Genomic DNA, 12,338 nt, shown 5'->3' on the forward strand with positions numbered 1-12,338 from the left:
TAAAAATAAATGTATATTTAAAAATTGTCTTTAGCTTGTATAAATTAAAAATTGGCTTTGAATTCAGAATTAAATTGTGTTTAATAATATCTACCTATTAGGGTACAATTGCTTTTGGAATTATACCCACAACATAATCAAAATGGGCACGTGTCCACCATTTGCACAGGTAATACATTCTGCAATTGACATAGCATGTTTCTTAAGCATTGCAGTGCTCACATTACGTAGCATAAATGTCTAAAAAGAGATCAACACAAAGACTTGAGTTAGAATTTGAACAGAAGCAGAAAAATATGTGAATGCTCAACATGAAGGTTTTTGCACCACGCTCTATTTGGGCCTTGCCACAAAGACTCCATGGAAACCATAAACAGTTAACAGGCCTGTTTGGTAACCATGACTGACCAGAAATACATCACACTTATGCTCTATATTTTTCACTGGCACTATGTCTGATTCCAGGTCCTTTGCAAAAGTCTTGTTTCCTTTTTTTAAATTATTTCCCTATTGAACAAGGGCCAAGCTACCTCAACCACCACCTCTTCCTCTGAACTCCACTATAGTAGCTCAACGAGGACTGATGATCTCAAGGGTGAAACTGTACAGTGCTAAGCACAGAGCATTAGCTGTGGAGGGCCCTGAATTGTAGAATACACTGCCACTAGAGGTCAGTAAGAGCCAGAGTCTTGCAATTTGCCAGGCCTGGCTGGAACAAAACTCATCCAACTAAGGTCTTTCATGCAGCTACAGAGACCAGCACAACAGCCTGGCAAGATTTCCTTCCCCCTACTCTCCCTGAAAGACAACCACAAAGAATATCACCAATTCAGAAGGCAGCTTAGAATGGAGAATGGTTCATATTTAGACACATATATAAATGTGACCCTTAATTTTGCATATGGCACCTAAACCCTTACAGTAAAGTACAAATTTAAAAATGCACATACAGAGATAGATAGTTACGCACATTGTACTCAGTATCCAGGCAGGGTTCCAGCTCTGTTTGTGCCCTAGATAGAGAAATTATCTTTTCTGTCAAGGGGCATCCATGCTTCCTGTCAAGCTCTAGCATGCCCAGCTAAATCGCCTCTGTGCTCACTAGGCCCCATAAGGAGGCAGACATCCACCCCAAGCCCTGCAGGGCCAGGACACACACTGCCCATTCATGAAAGCTGCACCTCGCTTTTGCCAGCCCTCACCAAATAGCCACTCTGGGCAATCATCTATTTAACAAGTAAAGCTCATACAGCCCTGGGAGAGTGAGGTGGATTCTGCCTGGGCTCACCCCTCTTCAACGGCACTGTCAGCTCAAGCGCCATCATGGCAGAGTGATGGTGCAGAATCCAGAAAGAACCGAGCTTGACTTTCAGATCCCCGGGAGGGGGGGGAGCTGGCCGGCCGGCTGGCAGGGGGAAGAAATCAAAACTCCTCATGACTTCCGAAAGGAGCAGCCTGGCTCTGGCAAGCACCGACTCACAGTCACCCTGGAACACCAGCGGGCCTGCGGTCTCCAGAGTCCCCGAAGGGCAGCAAACTGCTCTTAGGTTGGGCGGCAAAAGCAGGGGCGAGCAGGTGCGCTTCCGGGGCAGCTTGGCCGAGCCAATGCCCCTGCGCTGTTCTAAAGGGGAGTGCACTGGGGCCACGTAACAAGCTGCTGGGAGCCGGGGGGCCCGTGTCTCCGGCCTCCAGCCCGCCGCGGAGCAGAGCAAGGCGGTGAGGCAGGAGCGCGGCGCGGCCCAGACCTGCCTCCCGAGGCTCGCTTGACTCGCTGCTCCGCTCTTCGGCGGCTGCTCCGGCCCACTGAGAGTCACCTCCCGGCCGAGGCCGCCGCAGCAACATCAGTATTCCGGAGACATTGGCAGGCAGACTAGAGCGCAGGCTTGGAGCCGCCGCTGTCCTCAGATGAACCCGGCTCGGCTGCCAGCCGCCGGCGGAGTGCGCGCAAGGCTGGGGCCGGGGCTCCGAGCGCCGGAGGCGGCTAGCCCCCCTTCTGTAGCGTTCTTAGAGATGCCTCTGGCCACATAGAGTTAGGCGGGGGGGCCTAGATACGCTCCGCAGACAGACTGGCAAGGTAAGATTCAAAGGGAGACAGACACCGGTTGTCGCCAAGACAGAAACAAGGAGGAAGCTGCCGGCGGCAGCCTCAGGAGAGGAGGGAGTCGCGGCGTGGGGAGAGCGCTGCGCCCGGGGGAGCGGGGGGGGGGCGGCTCCTTGCAGGGTGCCGCGCTGCCGGGGCTTCCAGATGTTGCGGGCCTGCAGCAACATCTGGAAGCCGGGAGGGTAGCGTCCAGCAGGGCTCGTTTGTACTGGGCTGTAGCAGCAGGCAGAGACTCCTTGGCAAGTCAGTTTAACCCTCAGCCCCCCGGAGCCCTCTCCGCTCTGCAAAGTTGGCTATTGTTCGCCAAAAACTGCCTGCTTATATTGAAAGGTAGCGGATAGATACGGGGGGGGGAGAGGGCAGAGAGACAAATCCTCAATATTCTGCATGCGGGGCGAAATAAATCATTCATATGAACAAAATAATAATGAATACTAATCCGGAAGCCCCTGTTTAAACCCTGGCCCCCGCCCCTTTAAAACCAATAACCCTTTGCACAGTGTGCGTCAGCAAAGAGCCAGAGCCACTTGGGCAAAAGGTGTCTTGTTATCTAAGGAGCTTATCGCCTAAAACCTGGAAGCAAATGAAAGGGCAGCAGCGAGGCGCGCCGCAAAATCAGTGCTCCCAGAGGTCCCTGCAAGTTAGCTGTCCTATCTCCTTACTCCTGGCCTGGCACCAGGGCACCGGTGTCTCCTCAGGTGGTCAAGTCCCTTCCCCTTTTAACTCAGGACGATTTTTGCTTTGCCCCCTGGTCACTGTCCAACCCTATCCCCCGCCCCCGACCAAACATTTCTCTGGTGAACCAAGCAGGGTCAGGCTCCGGGGCGGGGGACACATTTCATGGCCTCCCCTTGCTGATTTCGTTAGTTTTGCCTGCCACTTTTTTCCTGGCAGATGAAATAGGCGAGGTCCTACCGAGCCATTAAAAGAAAGAAACACTCGAAATGCCCCCTGCTCCCCAAGGATCCTGCACTGAGCGCAGGCCAAGCCTTCCACGGCCTGAAGTCTACCAGACATTTATCCCCTAATCAAGTGCCCCCTTCTGCCCCAATGGAAACTTCCCCTCCGCCCTCTTAATGGCTTCCAAAAACCTGTTCTTCCCCATTGATTCCCATGGGGCCGGGGGGGCGCAGAGCCGCCCGAATTCGAACACCTCCAAATCGAATTAAATGCAGCAGGAGGCCAAAGCTCCCCTTGGGAACGGCTGGAACCGTGTTCATCCGCCTTAGAGGGGCGGGAGGGAAGAAAAGAAAAGAAAAGAGCGGCTGTTCAAGCGTGTGACAATGAGCGTGGGGGTTGGGGAGACGGGGTCCTGAAAGCAAACCTATGGGGGGGGGGGTAAATGACTCATTGGGAGGCACAGCAAGCTTTGGGGAATCAGAGGAAGCGCCTTTAAAATTATTCTCTAAATGGGGGGGGGGGGGATGATCTCCTTGCCAGGAGTGAGACTTGGTAGGTCTTTGCACAGGAGTGCTTGCGCGTTAATATTATAACTAGCCAGGAGTACTAGAACAATTGGTGTAGCGGGGGTGCTGAGACTGAGAGCCATTGGCCCGAACTGTAAACCCTGTATATACTGGAAACCACTTCAAGCCAGGAGGTTCTGCAGCACCCTGCACCCCTAGCTCCAGCACCTATGTAACTATTGGACCTTACCACCGATCTATGGCACAGTTACTTGTCCCCCTTCCCAGTCTCTTGCAGCTGCCTTGATTCCTTCTCTCCTTTCCCTGCTTTTGCTTTATTCCTGAGAACCACAACACAATAGCTTCAGAACCATAATTTAAAAATCTACCCGTCTATCGGCGGGGCCTTAATAGCCCTGCACACACGCCCCCGCCCCCTGTAGGGAAAGGAAATGGCACGGTACGAAAGCGTTTGCTGATCGCGTCCTCCCTCGCTCTGGGATGCGCAGCCTCTGGTGAAAGGACCTTGTCCTCAGATGACACCGTCTGCGGCTCCTCCTCCAGTCCCTTCCCTCCCCACGCCGCCTCTCTTCCTCTCGCTTCTCTCACAGCCCTAATTGGGCTCTTGCTAATATGATTAAAGCCCAGTTAAATGTTTCTTGATAAATCTTGTTAAGGGAGGATTTCTTCCCCCCGCCCCTCCGGTTGCTGGTTAAAAGCCCCGGTTACAGACAGGCGACGTTGATGGGGCGGGGGTTGGCATTTCACAGTTGCTCCTTTAACAGGGTGTTTTTTTGGATCGGTTCCTACGGATTGTTCATCCTCAGGTCGGGCTGGCTGATAAGAACCGCCCTTGGCTTTATGTAACACGTTATTATTTGGTCACGATCCCAGATCAGAATGTTTCCTTCCTTGCTTGAAATGACCATTCGTATGATCCGCTGAGTTCCCGGGCTGTTTGTTGCCAATTCCCGCACAGGGTGTGTGCTTCGGATCAATTTAAGCTGGTTTTCGGTTGTGCCCTTGTAAACGCTGATTGTTAATCATGTATGTGTAAGAATCAGAATACAATAACACCCCGCCTTCCAGGAGAAAACTTTGGGATCTAAGCCCGTATCACTTACAGTGCAAGGTGTAGGTATATTTCGCTCCTTGTTGATTCTGCGGTTTGTTAATATCATTTGTAAAATGTACATTGGGGACGGTACTTAACTCATACGCTTTTGCGTGGCCCTCTCCCGCTACACCACTAGCCATGTCAGCAAAACTGATCTTTGCGGCTGGCCGGCTGATTTGTTTTTATTTTTGTTTTTTACTGTAACTTTGCCGGCATCCGTTTTGACTCAGCAAATGTCGAAATTGAAATATTGTGATCAAGTGGCGGGGGGGTGTCCACGCAACCTTTCGATAAAGGATTTGCGTGAGCTGCGGGGGCGTGTTTTGGGCTTACTGACCTGTCTAAAGGAATGTAGGGGGGCTGCTCTGGCTTGCTAGCATCCGATTAATGCAAAGAGCTCAGTGAGTGATGGGCGTCCAATGAATTTTCGTCGATCATTTTTCCAGCCCCCCCCTGCCCCTACAAGCGGTGCCTGCATATTCGAAATCCCATTGCCCTGCCGCATTCCTTACAGTTGGACTAAATGGGGACAGGTCGAAGGAGCAGCAGCCGGCTCGCTTCCCCTTTAGGTGCAATGGGTTTGTGTTAATTGCACTTCCCAAGTAAACACATTTGTCCCTTGTGGATAACTTTTCCTGGAGGATCTCGAGAGGGGCACAGCTCACAAGGCTATTGAACAACTTGCTGTTTCTTGTTGAAAGGTGAAAGATCCCTTCAATGGAATGCTGCTTGTTCGTTGTATTTTAGTAATGACTCGGACAGATTTGCTTATTTTCGTCCCTTCTCTTCCCGACCCCCAACTCTGGGTAATGAATTTTTAAAAAATCACACTTTTTTCCCTGATGAAATAAAAATAATTTCGACGTCTCCAGCATCTGAGGATTTGAAAGCACTTGACAGACATGAATGCATTATGCCTCTTAACATCTGATTGACCCCTGTCCTCACATACCCAGTGTACTTCCTTCGCCTTCCTGTGCCCAGTGGCCGGATGACAGCACTTTACAGAGGCTGGTTTTTAAATAAATCTTGAGATCAATAGATCAATAGACTATGGGAAAGGAGGACAGTGTGTGAAAAATCCCAGTTGGCCAAAAAGAAAGAAAGGAAGAAGGGAGGAGGGGAGAGGAGAAGGAGAAGAAGAAAAGAAACGAAAAATAAATCTGAGTCCAGAAAGAACCGTGCCTTTCCCCTTGCGGGAGGGAAACACAAGCAGAGGTTTAAAACAGATTAGTTTGGTAAATCCAGATCTTCAGCCCCAAAGAGTTGTGGATGAAAGGAGCAGATCTGCGCTCTCTTTGCTGCTCGAGGGCTGGAAATGGGTAAACTAAGAGTCGAGGGAATGCTAAAGGGAAAACAGCAAGGCTGAAATAGACAAGAGGGAAGGTTAAAAACGTAGCGTTCTGTCCCGTAGCGAAGGGGCTCCCCCCACCCCCTCTTGAGAATCTCTCCAGGTCTAAGCGGCGGATTTATTTGTTACATTTAGCGCAGTTAGAGAGACCACAAACGAGCCATTGGAGACATTTACGCTTATTCGCGGATTCCAGACCAGGCTGCCAGAAGCATGAGGGTGAAATGGATTTTATTCTTGCTAATGTAACCAATATCAAAAATAGGAGCGGGGAACACCCAGCCCCCTGTACGGGGAGAGGGCAAGAAGGTAAATGGATGAAATTGCAGCTACAGAGCGAGGCGTGCAGAGCGCGAAGGTAGCAAGGGGCAGATTGGAATCCAGTCCGCTGCCTCTCGGTGGTCACAGTCAGGGAAAGACAAGGGGCGGGTACAGATAAGGGACTTAAAAGCTGCGCTCATGGCACTAGGCGCCAAAGGAGGAACATCCTCCGGTGGTGTAAATCGGCCCAGAGCCATTGATTCCAGGGGAGCTACACCGATTTACACCAGCTGAGGGGCTGCAAGAAGCAGCAGCCCTGGGGTCTGGCTTTCTGAACTCTCCCCCCCCCCCCCACCAAGCCTGCAGGGATCTCCATTTGCACAGCTCGTGCCAGGAAAGGGAGCTCACAAGAAGCTCTAGACATGACCCCCGTACCTTGATTTACCCTTCCCCTTGCCGCCCATAAATTGTACGGATAGTTACACATACAAAGCGGATTGCGTTCAAGTTGGAACGGTCGGTTCTTTCGAAGAACGAGGGCTTTTCTTAGCTGGATTTTATGATCTGTGGCTCACTATAGCCTACAGCGCTTCTGGCATTTCGCACCCGGTGCCTGGCGTGCAGCGAAAAGCCCAAGCTTCCTCCAAGGAGTTCCAAAAACGAGACATTTCTTCAAATAAAATAATAATCAACTAATCAGAATAATTTGCACTTCCAGCGCATCCGAGGATTTCATAGCGCTTCAAAGCGCTATGCCTCTTAACATCCTTGCCTGATAGCTATTATTAGCCCCATTTTACCTGGGGCTACCTGAATTGTTCAAAGTCTCACGGTTAGAGCTAGGAATAAATTATACACTCCTCACACCCATTCCTGAGTTTTAATCACTCACTGCCCACTGATCCCAACAATCTGAATGATCGTTTTCAGTGTTTTGTCCATGCAATTTAAAAAACAAACACGCTCGGCCAGGAAACAGTTACCTTCGATGATTGTTCTTAGGTTTTAGACTGATTTAAAAAACAAAACAAAACCAAAGCTCCTTTGGACCTTAACTCATGGTCTATCCTGGTTTTAAAGAAATCTGAATGAAGTTTCCAAACTATTTCCTATGAACCCGACACAGAAATACAGCAATTGTTTTCTTTCTGGATGAATGGAAAGACCTGTCTGACATGCATCTGTTCAATGTAGACAGAAAATACCAGACTCAAATCAACTTGCTTTTCTTACAAAAAGTTGTTCATAGGATTAAGAAGGGAAACCTCTGAACTTTTAAGATCATTTTCGTTTTAGAAACAGCTTGCCACACAAATCTGAAACAGAAACTGTTTACATTTGAAGATCAAATAGAAGCGATCAAGTACAATTTACAAAGGGGGGTGGAATACCTTGTTTGAATGTTTAGGAAAAGGATAGCTCTGTTTTCGTTTCAGGGCAGTAACTTTTAAATAATATTTAACAAAATAATTGACCTTGGTGTTTAAATTACAACTCCCTTCAGGTCAATAAGCCCACTGGTTTTTTAAAAAAAGTTCAGTATCTGAACTCTAGCATTCACTCTGTTAATCTCGTCACAACATTTGTTTCTGCTGAGATTTTGTTTAATGAACTAATCAGTGAAAGAGAAGTAAAGTTGAGAAAGAGCTCCCTCACAACATGTGTTTTAGAGCTCATTTATATTTTCCTTCCCTCTGAAAAACAGAAAATAAAAAGATATGTGGAAATAACTTTTCAGGTGGAAAGGAACAAGAAAAAATTTTAGGGCAAATTATGGTCTGTCTGCCTCTTAAACATGCATTCTCACTCTTTAAATGCATGGTAATTATTCAGCACAGGAAAGAATTTGGAAGACAAATTCCACAAAATCATTAGGGCTTCAGTCTGCTTTCTCTGTGTGAATAAAAAAGGAAATAACTCCAGAAGTAAGTGTCTCATAGTACGCTACTAGGACTGCTTAATTTGGTCAGAGATCTCCACCTGCAGAAAGTGGTGCATAGCTACAGAGTCACCTAGGTCAAATATGTTCATTTTTGGCCCATTTCTGTCTTCGTTGCACACTCAACTCTTACATGGAAGTTGGAGTGTACAGAATCAAGTGTGCTCCATTGCAAAATGAAGCATTTTGCTAGCTGTACAGTTTTCATGCATGGAGGAATGTATGTAAATGATCCTACATACCACTTGATTCATGTCCTTTTACACATATTGAGACACTAACTGGGTCCCTCTTGACACATTTTTCTCTCCATTGAGATCCTCCTATCACATCATGAATCTGATCTGTATCACTGTCAACAAAGCACACATCACTAACTGCAACTAACATCCAGTGATCAACAACATTTGGACTCTGAATCCAGCACACAAACAGCCATCTCAACAATCATTGGAGGCCCAGAAACTAAAGTACATGACGGTGTTTCACAACTGGAGACGTGACATTATCTTGCAGTCCTGACAGGGTCATATTGATCATGGGATAATGAGAGTTCCATTCAATGTCATGGAGAGCATTGACACAGGTTAGTATCTGTTGTTTCAAACCACAGGCAAATGACAAGAACCACCTTTTGATTTTTAAAAGACTGAACTACAAGGCAATGGGGAGCTTGATGTGACTTCACTTCCCAAGTAATCTGGGAATATCTGTAATAGACATATCCTAAATCCACAATAATCATATGGAACTGCAGTTTTCTGTGCCATGCAGCTGATATTCAAAAGCATGACACACACATTTGCTTTTCCCTATAGCCTGCCACAAGCTATAGTGATATGTCATATAACATTTCAGACATACTGTGCTGCCATGCCTACATCATCTCTTGTCATTTTGATGGTGACTTCATAAATATCCCCATTACTTCTCAGTCTAATGGCAAGATTGTGCACGGCTGTAAATTGGGGGCAGTGCAGAGCCAAACTGCCTTGCATGCTGCACCTCCCAGACTCTTTCAGAGTGATTTACCCTGTGATTGTCCAAAGTCTTTAGGTGAGATGTGCAAGGAGTCCTCCAGAGATTTCCCTACACCCCCTCTGAACTCCCCCATCATTCCCCCCATGGTCAAACCAACCAAGATGACGAACATAACATGTTGGTATATTCTTGGTTCTTGGTATGTGAAGGTTCAAGTGTTGTATCTACATCTGAACAGCCCAAAGCACAAACACAGCTACTTACTGAAGAAACTATCTAAAGGCAGTTCCTGATTTTGTCAGTCAAACTTGTCCATTTTATTGAAATTAGAAAAGATGGATACTAGTACACCTCTTGCAAAAAAGCTGACAAAGAAGGAAAGTTTCCCACTGCTACAACTGGTAAAAGTGGAGAAGCTTGATTTTCCAGACAGATCAGCAAAGCCAGTGCTGACAAACTACGTGAAAAGGCTGCAAAACACCATGCCTCTGGACTGCATCCACATGTGGAATGCCTTATAAGCCCGTCACTGTCAAAGCCAATTTTAGAAGTACTTAATGAGGCTGTTAAGAATGCTGGAGACACAACACAGTTTATGCAAACAAACATGGCTGTCGCATCATACTTTCTATTTAAGTAAGAGATATCACACAATACCAGCTGTAAATTGGACCCCAAACAGATGTCTGCTTGTGCATTTGTGGAGCTGCAGGCTTCTCTGAAAGACATGGTGAAGCATAAGCAAGACACAAAAAGTAATTCTTCCTCTCTACTCTGCACTGGAGTATTGTGTCCAGTTTTGGACACCACATTTCAGGAAAGATGTGGACAAACTGGAGAAAGTCCAGAGGAGAGCAACAAAAATGATGAAAGGTGCAGAAAACATGACCTATGAAGAAAGAAAGAATTGGGTTTGTTTAGTCTGGAGATGAGAAGACTGATGGGGGACATGATGACAGTTTTAAAGTACATAAAAGGTTGTTACAATGAGGAGGAGGGAGAAAAAAATGTTCTTGTTAACCTCTGAGGATAGGACAAAGAAGCAATTACAGCAAGGAAGGTTTAAGTTGGACATTAGGAAAAACTTCCTAACTATTAGGGTAGTTAAGCACTAGAATAAATTGCCTAGGGAGGTTGTAGAATCTCTGTGATTGGAGGTCTTTAAGAGCAGGTTAGACAAACACCTGTCAGGAATGGTCATAATACTTAGTCCTGCCTTGAGTGCAAGGGATTGGATTATATCTCCCAGGGTCCCTTCCAGTTCTATGATTCTATGATCTATTCAGCTAGCACTAGTACAAGCTGCAGAATCTTCAAAAGACATTAAAAAGCCATACATTTAATGTCTTCATTGTACTCTTTTTTCGACAACAGTCCAAAAATACTGAACGTCCTGTAAAAAATAGAAGATGCTGTGGGACTGAAGTTCAATTTAGTACAACCTGGGAAAACCTGCTGGCTTTCTCATGAGTGATCCTTGGGTGTTGTCTTCAAATTACTGCAGCTGTTATTAGGTGGCCGTCCAATATCTCGACAGATGAAAGGAGACACAACAAAGTTGGTCCGTCACTGGTTCTTAGCAACTGTATGGGAAAAGAGCCCAATGTGCAAGTGGCAAACCTTTCCACAGTGGATACAGGTCCACTCACCAGATGGAGGCTGAAGCACATTCTGCTTCCTGGTTCACTTGCGGGCCTCAGCCTGGACTCTCTGGTGGCTCTTAACGGTGACTGCATTAGTCTTAACCCAGCTTCTCCAAACTAAATGATTATGGGCAGGATTTTCCTAGTTGTCAATGGGAATGCTGAATTTCTTGAGGCCTTGCTTGACCTTGTTGCTGTATCGGAGCTTTGGCCTTCCTCTGCAGTTCTTAAGTTGACCATAGAGCTCAATTTTTGACCATAGAGCTCAGCTCCATGTGTCCCAGCCAGCGAAGCCTGCAAACATCCAGCGTAGTCTGCATAGACCATAGGCCAGTTCGCTCAAGGATCTTGTTACTGGTGATCTGTTAGTCCCAAGTAACACCAAGGATTTTTCTAAGACAGCGGATGTGGAGACTGTTCAATCTCCACTTCTGCTTGGAGTACGTAGCCCAACTTTCACAAATGTAAAGGAGGGTACTAAGGACACAAGCCTGATAAACAGACATCTTTGTGGTCAGGGTTAGCAACTTGTTAGTCCAAACACATGAGGTAAGTTTCCCAAAGGTAACAGAAGCTTTGCCTATTCTATCATCAAGTTCCCTATCAAGGGTAAGTGAGTTGGTAAGTCGTAATCACGTAGCTTTTACAGATGCCAGTCTTATAAAATACCGACAGTTGAGTGGAGTGAGGGGCTGCAATTTGATCAGGACAGAATAGAGAATTTGAACACAGAGTGGAATGTCATACAACAAATGAATAAAGATTTGATTTCAACTTCTTTTTTTATCATCATTAGTGGCTTGACCTAACCTTTGTGCTATGTTTCCTGGGATGAAAGAAGCAGGAATTCATCTCTTGCTACCCCCAGCCACCACAGCTACAGCTGAGCGTTCTTTTTCATCATTGAATAGAATTTTGTGTTCTGAAAGAAGTCGCCTTCTGCCTGATCATGTGAATGAACTAATGAGCATACCAACTGAAGGACTGGAAGTACCGAACACACAAGAAGCCACCAAAGATGAACGCACTGCATTCGAGAAGTTCATTAACAGAGTTATGCAAAATTACAACAAGAAACCAAGAAGGATGTAGTGCTTCATAGAAGGCTTGAGTAGCCAACTTTAATTTGTGTGATGATTTTAAAACATGAGTTAAATCTCATAAAATGGTTGTGAAACATATTTCAGTTTTTATTATTGTTCCATATAGACCACCCTCACCCTCACGATCTCACACCTCGGCCCTCACCTCCCTGTAAATTTTAACACCCCCCTAATTTCAATTCCTGGGGAAAATACTGACCTCATTTCTCCCTCATTCTACTCCTTATCCCCATTCAGTGGCAGAGACAATTAAGGGGCTCTGAATCCTGTGACCCTCTAGTTTTCTTGTTTTAGCACCATGTTACCTGCTACCTTAAAAATCCCCCTGTAGTTTCAGTTGAACACAGTATTTTTTATCTCCTCTTCTACATTGTTCCATGCACTGTTAAACACCACTCAATTTTATCCTGCATTTCAGTGGTGGGTCAAGAGAGTC

At 46.4% G+C, this 12,338-nt stretch overlaps 1 protein-coding gene across 2 annotated transcripts in view; it reads left to right on the forward strand.

Annotated features, from left to right (window-relative positions):
• Positions 1–1,909: 1,909 nt before the first annotated feature.
• Positions 1,910–12,338, forward strand: part of DIO3 (iodothyronine deiodinase 3) — an 88,864-nt gene continuing 78,435 nt past the window's right edge. The window contains exons 1-2 of one of the 2 annotated variants that reach the window (XR_012639998.1): positions 1,910–2,074; positions 11,596–11,832. The gene's annotated coding sequence lies outside the window, so the exon portion shown is untranslated. Of the gene's footprint in view, positions 2,075–11,595; positions 11,833–12,338 lie in introns of those variants that run through there. The other variant, XM_074956249.1, reaches the window with a different exon arrangement.

The sequence above is a fragment of the Natator depressus genome, chromosome 6, assembly GCF_965152275.1.
Source record: "Natator depressus isolate rNatDep1 chromosome 6, rNatDep2.hap1, whole genome shotgun sequence".
Taxonomy (NCBI): domain Eukaryota; kingdom Metazoa; phylum Chordata; order Testudines; family Cheloniidae; genus Natator; species Natator depressus.